This window comes from Camelus bactrianus, chromosome 13 (assembly GCF_048773025.1).
Source record: "Camelus bactrianus isolate YW-2024 breed Bactrian camel chromosome 13, ASM4877302v1, whole genome shotgun sequence".
NCBI classification, from domain to species: domain Eukaryota; kingdom Metazoa; phylum Chordata; class Mammalia; order Artiodactyla; family Camelidae; genus Camelus; species Camelus bactrianus.
The window spans coordinates 38,966,785-38,977,149 of NC_133551.1; the positions used below are offsets into that span (position 1 = coordinate 38,966,785).

General features: G+C 38.4%; 1 long non-coding RNA gene across 1 annotated transcript in view; it reads left to right on the forward strand.

The window, feature by feature from the left end:
* The window catches only part of LOC105071664 (uncharacterized), a 294,007-nt gene extending 286,334 nt beyond the window's left edge, over positions 1–7,673 (forward strand). Inside the window, exons 16-17 of the long non-coding RNA XR_012511253.1 lie at positions 310–379; positions 490–7,673. This is a non-coding gene — a long non-coding RNA (uncharacterized LOC105071664). The remainder of the gene's footprint in view (positions 1–309; positions 380–489) is intronic.
* The last annotated feature ends 2,692 nt before the right edge of the window (positions 7,674–10,365 follow it).

Below are 10,365 nucleotides of genomic sequence, written 5' to 3' on the forward strand. Positions count from 1 at the left end.
AAACAGCGTAGCTGCCCTGTCGTCCCTGCCCAGGGAATTTCAAGCCCTTAACAAAACAGCGTGGGCTGGGTTCTTTCGCCCACGTGGTCTCTGGCACTCTGTCATTGCACAGTCTGGCTTGGGAGACATTTCCGCACTTCCATTCTGAATGCTCTTGCTAGCTCTCCTGCCGTTATCCCTCTAATGCCTTCATAAATATCCCCACTTGGGTTTGAAAAATCCACACTTCTGAGCTTTAAAGCCATTTTGTTATTGCTGACACTAGTCCATTGCTCGGACTCTAATGCCTCACTTTCTCTTGTTCTGCAGGGGATTTTCTTATGATGCTGGACGATGTCCTGGGAGATAAAACCTCAGAAGTATCTGGTTTCTATTAAAAGCAAGTCTATAGGATTAGACGTTTCTTAATGCGCCAATTATGAAATGCACAACACCAGATGTAGTCACTCATGTCTTCTTTCTTTTTCCTTCTTTCCTATTATTGCTCAGCTTGATGCTTCCATGGGGAAGGAAAAACTTCAGAATCTTAAAGGGGACTGTCAGTTGATGTTCCTGAAGTACACTCATGACACCATCCTGCACGTCTGCGTCTCTCTGGTGGACACATCATATCCTAGAGTCCAGTTCTGCATAGCCTTGTTGACTGCAAAAAGCATTGAAGGAAGTTAAAAGGGACCCTGCCTGACAGGTAGAACAAGGTGTCTGTAGGCCGTGGTGACTGGTGAGACATTCATCCAAGCTTGGGGGATGTTTCAGAGGTCCCTAAAGTGGTGTGCTAGCAGTTCTATCCATAAAGTGGGTAAAATGGTAGCTGACATCACAGAATCTCAGATGCTAGGATGACTCCAGGGTTAGGGACTGGGCTTGAGTCCTAGCGGTAGTTCCTCATCTGTGTCTGCAAAAAAGTTGAAATGTGGCCCACGAATGTTCTAAAACTGTAGAAATCACAGAAAGAGAATAAAGACACCACCACCCACAATAACATCATAGCCCTCCTCATCTTTATTTTGAAAATGTGGCATCTTCTCATGCTCATAAACTCATGGGAAACACTGAATGAAATTTACACAATTTGCATTAGGAAAAAAAAAGCATAGTGTAATAATAAACCTGAATTCAGTTTAAGTATTATTTGCTCATCTTTATACTTCCCACTAGAGATGTGTTTCCCAAGGTCAAGTTTCAATCTTACTTAACTTTGTGTTCTCAGCACCCAGCACAGGAATTGCTACGTAGTAGACACTGACGAAATGCAGTCTTTGTTGAATGAATGTTGAATAGGAACCCATTTGTGGGCTTAGCACTTAACTCCATGTTCCAGTGTGCAAACAGTTTCTGAATGGCTGAATTAAGTATACAAAATATTGTGCAGCTCGGGGATCTGGTTAGGAAACATAATAAGATAGATTCTTCATGTCGTATAGGCAGGGCTGGGACTAGCTACAAGAAAGGGAGGGAAGTGGGGTTTTAAGGTGGGGAGGAATTGGGTAGAGTACAGAACAATTACAGCTACTCAAAGCAAAACCAGGGGCATGGGGAGGCAGAGGCTCTTCTTTTTTCCCCAGCCCCCAAGTACTACTCACCCCTGTCATTGATTCCAAATACTTCTCAGAGCAACCACTAAATGGAAACAGACCTCCTGGCTTTGCAGATACAGAAACAGAGAGGTTAAGCAAGTTGGCCCCTCTCGCTCTGTAAGGCTGAGAACTTGAAATAAGTGTCATTTACAGTTCCTCTTTCAGACCACCTAGTTTCTTGCTCATGCGTTATGTGTCCCTAAGGAGCGCACACTTGAGAATATTTACCCTTGAGTTTGCTCCAAAGACATTTACTAACATTAACACAAACTTTATCACGTGACCTAGGAAGAAAAGGATTAATAGAGGGGAAACATTTCTGGGAGGAGGAAGTGATATGAGGTAGTTGAAAGAGGCAGGAGACTGGATTTTATTCCCAGCTCTGACACTAACTAGCTGTGTGGCCTTGGAGATAAATCACAAAACCACTATGGACCTCAGTTTCCCCATCTCAACAATAAGAATCTTGTGGAAGTTAGTCTCTGTGGTGCGATGCTGTGAGTCTCTGTTAGAGTCTCCAAGTAGATTAGGGCACATAAAAATATGAGGTCTTGGGACTCCTATCCAAGAACCATCGAGAGAGAAGGTAAGCCAAGTTCATAAGGCGATTTAATCCTCAGAAGCAAGACCCAGCCAATAGCCAGACAGGCTGTGATTCCCTGGGCTATGTTTTCCTACTTTTGTGCCAACCCCAAAATGCTAAGTCATTGCTTTTGCTAGAAGGATATTTTCCTATTGCATTCTGAGGATTTGAACAAATATTTTCATTTTGAGGAAAGCTTTCAGGACATTTTCAAATTGAAGGTTAGGCTTGTAGGACAAGAGGAGCCTCCAGACTGCAGCACGGGGCTCCCAGGTTTGGATGGACTCCACGCTTGGAGGAGGGGGGGATCAGCATTTGTTTGACGCAGCCCTTTCTTTCTGCTGAAACTCAAAAGGTTTTCAGCGAAGCTTGCGGGCACTGTGGTTACCATGGCAGTTCCCGCCTGAGGAGCAGACTCTGACAAAGCATTTAGCTTCAGCCTCATGACTGGTAACAGGCGGAGGCCGATGAGTTGGCTACCTACGTGGAAAACTACAAACCTGCTGCCTCCCTGGCCCAACTTCTGTAGGGACGCCTGCTGGAAATTCCGCTTCCGGGTCTCTGGGTTTCCTTCAACTACACAGCTCCCCCTACCCCCAAATGCAGTTCCCCTGGGAGAAGACAGTCTGCAAAACCCCAGGTCCACAAAATAAAATATTGCCTGCTGATCCCTTCATGAATACACCAACAAGAACGGGGCTCCCATAGCTTCTCTATTTATTATGTCTTTTAAGCACTTTCAAATACTTTGTTTTTCTTGATTCTGGTTATCGGATGGGAAAAAGTGAAGCTCTGAGGCAGTGAGCCATGGCAATTCTCTCACATTGCTGAGTGAGAGGTGTCATATTTAAAACAGCTCTGCATAAAACCTTGCCTAAAATAATTACTCATCCAGTTGTCCATTCATCTTCCAAGTACCATTTTATTAGGAATGGAAATATATATATATATATATATATATATATATAAATTGTAAAAATCTTTTACAACTCCTAACAGAAATGACCTCTCCCAAAAAGCCTTTCCTAATTCCCAGATTGGAACGTTTCCTCTGACCTGTGTTCCCATGGTACCTAAACTTTGCTTTGTCACTTGCCAAGAGATACTAAAATTGTGTTTCTGTCTCTCCAGTAGAGAGAAAGCCCCTGTGTGCTCCTCTCAATTCCTTAGTGATTTTGCTAAAATGCCACCTTCTTGAAGAGACCACCGTATCTAAAATGTCCACGTCTACTCCACCCCTTACTTCTGTCTTTTTCCCCCCATAACACATACGCTCCTGAAACGTTTAATTATTTATTTGCTTATCTACTGGGCTTATTCTTGTCTGTCTCCCTCTTCCAGCTATAGGTTCTGCAAAGGCAGTCTTTGCTTGTCCATTGGTACATCTTAAAAACCTGAAACAGTGCCTGGCATATGGTAGGCCCTCAAAAATATTTGTTGAATAAATGCATGGGTAAGAAGCAAACATCTCGGCATTCTCAGAATATTAAACTTCTGTGGTTGTGGTTAAAGTTGGAAGACCAGATTAAGCACATCTATGAAGTGGGGGAATCATGGCGGCTGTGTGGTCTTTAACAATATTGTTTGTTCGCCTCTATTAAACCTTGAATCTGAGACAGTTATTTAAGCCAGATAATGTGAAAGAAAACCTATGACAGCGGTGACTTTGGTTAAAATTAAATTAGCTATGAAGATTGGTTGGTGAATTGAGAGGACAAAGGTTCAAGGGAGCTATTACAAGATTTCCTTCAGGAGGAATTGATCAATCTTGTCGAGACGATTCCCCAGCAGACAACCAGAAACTGTCACGAGCAGGATAGATACACAGAGCAGCATTTCCCACTAATCCCTTTAGATCCTCCAAGGGGTAAAAAAGGTTTCGTGACTAAATCATGTTAGGAAACTTTGTATATTTCCACAATCCACGCTAGCATACGATTTGAGATGTTCTGCAATAAAGCATTTATTTAATTTTGTTTAACCCAATGTCTTATTTGACCTCAGAAACCTGTTTTCATTGTTCTTTTTTTTTTTTTAATAAAGGTAGATTTATTTAGAGAGATACATACTGCGTAGAGTGGAGGCTGTTTCAGAAGGCAAGAGAAAGGCCATGTGAGGGTTGGGTGCTCAGGTTAAAGTAAAAGTAGATACACACTCCATAGACTGAGTGCAGGCCATCTCTGAAGAGGAGGAAGAAAGAGAGGCAGTGAGGGGCAGTGTTGCTAGTTTTTATGGGCTCGGTAGCTTCATATGCTGACAAGTGGGAGGACATTCCAACTACCCTGGGGGAAGGGGCTGGGATTCCCAGGAATTGGGCCACCACCCACTCTGACCTTTTGTGGCTAGCCTTGGGACTGTCATGGCCCCTGTGGGCATATTATTTACCATGCCAATATATTACAATGAGCATATAATGAAGCTCAAGTTCTACCAGAAGACAAATCTCCCACCATCTTGAGCCTCAAGGCCTACTAGAAGTTGAATATTCCACCATTTTAGTGTTAATTGCTATGTCATTCCTTGAGTGGCTGTGCCCTGCCCTCTTCCCTTCTGTCTCGTTCCCACCTCAGAGATTTTACTCCCATAATTTTACAGGGTTGCAGAGGGGCGATGATCCGTCTTCCAAAACTACTTCCAGGCTGAGTAGGGGCGTTGACCCTGCCTATCAGGGAGTAAAAATCTCTGAATGCCTAATCTAGGGGCCCCAGGGGCGGGACAGCCTTTTGTTTTTGCATCTGAGGGCCATGTGGGCTGGAATCCTCGCATAGCCATCATCTGATGTGAGACTGTTATAACCTGGAAGACACAAACTTTACCAAGAGGTTAGAGAGAAAAAGTTTAAGGAGAAAGAGTAAGATTATGACTATTAACTGTAAATGGCATCAAATGTCTTAATGTACAGGTTTTTCCATGCCACACATTATCGATATAAAGATAAGCACTCATATAAGGGCTGAGTTTTCCCTGGGTTACACTTGTTTTGGGGGCCCTCATTTTGGGGATTGCCACATATTTAGATGTACCCTGAAGATGTAATAAGAGATCTGGAAGCAGATGAATTTTAACAAGGAACAGTCATCTGGACCCATGGAAGAGGTAAGTTATGGACACAATGTGGGGACGGAAGTCATTAGTATAAAATAGTGAAATCCCACAGTATTTTATGTCTTCGGCTTAGATGAGATGGTGGTGTAAGTGGTTTTTACCCATTGCTTTTATAGACTTTTTATGTGTTCTTTTTTTTTTTTTTTAACATCTGGACTAATATTCCTCTTTTGCTTGTGAAATTTTCCTTAAAATCCTCCTTTCTTCCCATTTATCCACATACGGCCTAAATCCCCCCAAATCAATCCTAACTTCAGAACTATCTATCAATGGCTTCTGGGGGAATACTGTCCCTGGGAAGCCCCCAAGCCAAGGATGTCAATATCTAGTAATTGTTTATTGAAAAACAGCTTAAATGAGGGCCCAATCATAATCTCAAAGAAACTTCTACTTCGTATTGGGATGTAATACATAGTGAAACACCTGTCCCATTGTAGAAGATGGGAAAGATCTTAAGAGAGATGCCATTAAAATAAACAGAGTTTAAAAATATGCAAGGGTCTTAGCAAGGCAGGGTGAGTGAGAAGAAGAAAGAAGGTAGGACTGGCTACAGAAGGGTTGGGTGAATTTTGGAAAAGTCATCTGGCTTTAGGGCTAATCTTTGAGAGGGCAGTGCTGTCACGTCCAACATTTAAAGGGGCATACAGAATGCATGCTTAGTCCCAGTAAGCATCAATAGCCAGAGAACTTTATCAATAAAGTGAAAATGGCATTTACCTATTCATTTACTAGTATATATTTGCTAGGGATATAAAAAAGGGTATCTTATATGTGTACCTACAGTTTATATTCTGGAGACCATAGTCTAGAAGGAAGGAAAATGTAGATCATCACCTTTACCCTGTAACTCCTCTATGGTAAATCATACTTTTTCATTTGAACAAATTCTCAGGACTCCATGTGGAATTTCAGGAAGCAGATAGTACAGAAAATCAGAATGAACTTGACCTTGTCAGGCAATTCAGCCTTTCATGTTGGAACTTCAGTTTCAGGGGTTTGAGGCAGCAGTCTTTTTAGAGAGTGAGTTAACAGGAAGGTATCAGCAACCAGATGGGCACCATAGTAGGTACCACACATAGAAGAGCTCGTTTCATCCTTACAACCATTCTTTGAGCTAGATATTTTGCAGATAGGGAAACAAAGGATGAAGATGTCAATTAACCTTCCCAAGGTTCCATAGCTGTCCAGATATCAGCAACTTAGAAAGGTTTACAGATATAAAATAAGGTCCAGACACTTAGGCAATCAGGATAACCTAGATTTTCAGTCTGGTTGGTTTATGTGGAAATGTTGGTGCTAAGTAAGGTGCTAGCTCAAAAGAACCCGTGAAAATTGAAACCTGATTTTGGAGCAAAAGGCGGAGGTAGGTGGAAGATGATATAGAAAATTAAGTTTGGCCAAAGTGTAAGTCATAAGAGAAAGAAACATTTTTTAAACATATTTTTCCCCTAAGTATTTAGTGATTATCTAGAATATATGATACTGCATTTAAGTAGTATCAGAGTAAATATTTGGCATGGACAGCCAGAAAGTACATTAAGACAGCATATTAAAAAAGAATCTAGCATTCCCATATCTAGAATCTAAACTCAAGTGTACCAAAGTTTGTTTAAGAAATATCCTTTGATTGACATTTTCATTGTTTTCTACAGAATCTTTTGAGCTGGGACATAATGAAGATAATAGAAATATTTCTTAAAAATAACTGAGAGAGCTTGAGTGAAACCTTTAAAAAATGTGCTATCAATGAACTCAAATCTAAAGACACACCTCTTTCTAAATATCTCTACCTCTTTTTCTCTAGATCATTCTCCTATAAGTGGAATTATGAAATCTATTTTGGGTCTTTTCCTCATGCTTAATTGATTACTATTAACCAGTATGATTAAAAGAATGGGTAGCTCTTGTTCTGGTCCAATATGAATCCTCCTTGTGTGGGCTTTAGTTTTTGTGGTCCTGGTCCTCTTCTGTACGTAAGGTCTTGCTGGATTTGTATCTGTTACGGAATAGTTTTGTCTGTATCTGGACCTATCTATTTAGATAAATCCCTGTCTGTTTCTGTATCTGTATGTGTATCTGTACCTTATCTGTAGATATATAGTTCTATATCTACAGCTATCTCTCTCCACACACACGAATACATTGACAGGTTTTACCCCCTAGAGTAGCACTTGACCGCCTTTAAGCATAGTCTTTAATTTCACTTCAACATGCTTCACAAAATGTAGTCTGCATGATTTACACATTAACTCCAGGAATCTGTTTTTTGTCTGTGTCTCGAAATGTGTATCTGTCTGGTGTATCCTCCCTTCTTGCCAGTGATCTCCTTGCTATTAAAGATACTAGGGCCAACAAACACTTTCTGTAAAAGGTCAGGTAGTAAATCTTTTAGGCTTTGCTGACTATGTAGTGTCTGTAGTAGTTACTCATTTCTGCCATTGTAGCATGAAAGCATCCATAGGTAATATAACTGAGTATGTCTGTGTTCCAATAAAATTTGGTTTATAGATACTGAGATTTGAATTTCACATTATTTTCATGTCATGAAATACGGTTTTTCTTTTGATTTTTTTCCCCAACCATTTAAAATGTTTTCTTAGCTTGAAGGTCATGCAGAAATAGGTGACAGGCAAGAGTTGGCCCACTTTTTCTGTTTGCCAACCCCTGACCTACAGCATAAGAAAGAAGTTCTGCCCACTGGCCCTGGGGTATATGGGACACTTCACCAAGCACTGAGAAGGGCATGGCAGGCAGCAGCACCAAGAACAAGACTCATGCCAATTTCTTAGTTTGTCAGCCATGGAGGCCTGGCCAAATATGATGCTGGAAAACAATAGCCTATATTACATAATAGTTTCAGCAAACGCACACACACACACACACACACATACACGCATGTATTTCACATTGTTTTTGAAAAGCAGTCTATCCAGAAGAAAAAGAGACAAGATAAATGCATTAGTTATATACACAAATAGGCAAAATGAACATATTAGCTATTTATAAAAGAATGAAAAAAGCCATATGCATATATATATATATATATATGAGAAGTAGAGATTAAAAAGGAGAGTAAACTAAAACAGCTCAATGATCTCTTTCACCTATCAACTTGATAGAAATTAAATAAACGTTAGTATCTAGAAAAGCTAATAGGGATGTGAGGGTGGCAGTATGTAGTGTAATAGCCATTCAACAAGCCATTCTACTCTGAGAAATGTGTCCTATTAAAATGAAAAGTATATAACATAAAGATTTATGTGTAAGGATATTATTACTGCAATGCCATTTATTATGGAAGAATGTTGGAATCAATTAAATGCTGAATAGTAAAGGACTGGTTAAATATGTTACATACATATGCTAGACTTCTATTTGGCCAATAAAATCATTTATAGATTTTTTTCACTTGAGAAATTGTTTATAATTTATTCTAAGTAAAACAAGCATGCTATAAATATATATATACTATATATATAGCATAATATATATAGTATATATAGTATATATATATAGTATAATATATATAGTGTATATATATAGTATAATATATATATATGGTATAATCTCAAGCTTTTAAAAAGTTCTGTGTGTGCATGTGATATGTGGTGTGTAGTGAGTGTATATATACATATATATTTATGGGACTATGTTACAGAGATGGGGTAGACATGCACTAATGATTTAACAATAGTGTTCTCTGTGGGGGGGTCACCTGATTTACAGATCCCTATAAAGATTATTATTTTGCATTTTACAAAATGAAATAATATGGTATCCATTCTTTTGAGTAGCTTTCTAATGTTTTCAAGTTTAATCCATGAGGATGCATTTATTTTTACTGTTGGGTGGTATTCCACTGTATGAATATACCACACACACTATTATGAATAGAACTATGAACAGTATTGGGCATGTCTCCTAATGTACATGTGTAAGAACTTGTCTCGGGTATCGACTATTGGAGTAAAATTAATGAGTTGTAAGGAATAATCATATTTCACTCATTTACGTTATACCAAGCTGTGTGCCAAAATTCATACTTCTACCAGAGATATATTATTTGTTTTTCCACAGTTCTGAAAAATGCTCAGCTATTATATAATTGAGTATTAATTCTTTTATTTCTCTTCTTTCTATTTGGAACTCTGATTATTAATATGCTAGACCTTTCCAATATGTCTTCTATGTACCTTAATTTCTGTTTCATATTTTTCCTTTTTATTTTATTTTATATTTTGTTTATCTGGGCCACATTTTGGGTAATGTCTTTGGCTCAGTCATCTAGTCCACTAATTTTTTCCTCAGTTGTGTATAATCTAACCTTTAACAATTCATTAAAAGTTTAATTTTAATAATTACATTTTCCATTTTTATAAGTTATTCTTGGTACTTTTCCAAATATACATAGTAATTTTTCCCCCATTTCTTATTCCTTGCTCATATTTAAGCCTCTTTTTTTTTAAAAAATATTAAGCATTCTTATTTTATATAAGTATTGAATAGTTCTAATATATGAAGTCATTATAGTTCTGATTCTTCTATTTTTTATATTGACTTTTATTCTCAGTACTTTGTTTCCTTTTCATTCTTGTTATCTTTTACTAAAAGCCTGCTTTTCTTGGAATTTTATCTGTGGAAGAATTCAGTGGCATGGATTGAGATTTTGCGTTTTCTGAGAAGATTTGCATATGGTTCTGCTAATTGTCTTAGTTCACTATAACTCAGGACCACTTCAAATTAAATTATTTTCATGAGGTGTTTTGTACTACAAACTAGAAGAAATTTGGACTGAAAAACCCATATGAGAATTGACTTATATTAGCATTCTCTGGAAAGATTTTCTTTTTTTCCTTTGGTTTATGAATCAAATCAACATGGGCATGCTTCGTTTTTCTTCTTTACTAAGAAGTTAATTTATTCCTCATTTACCCTTCCACTGAGATGTAATTCTTTGATGGTCTAGATGTAAGTGTAGATCCAACCACATATTAAATTTCTAAATTTGTTTATACCTTTTACTAGTCTTCTCAAGCTGCCATAATAAAATACCATAGACTGAGTTGCTTAAACAACTCAAATTTATTTTCTCACATTACT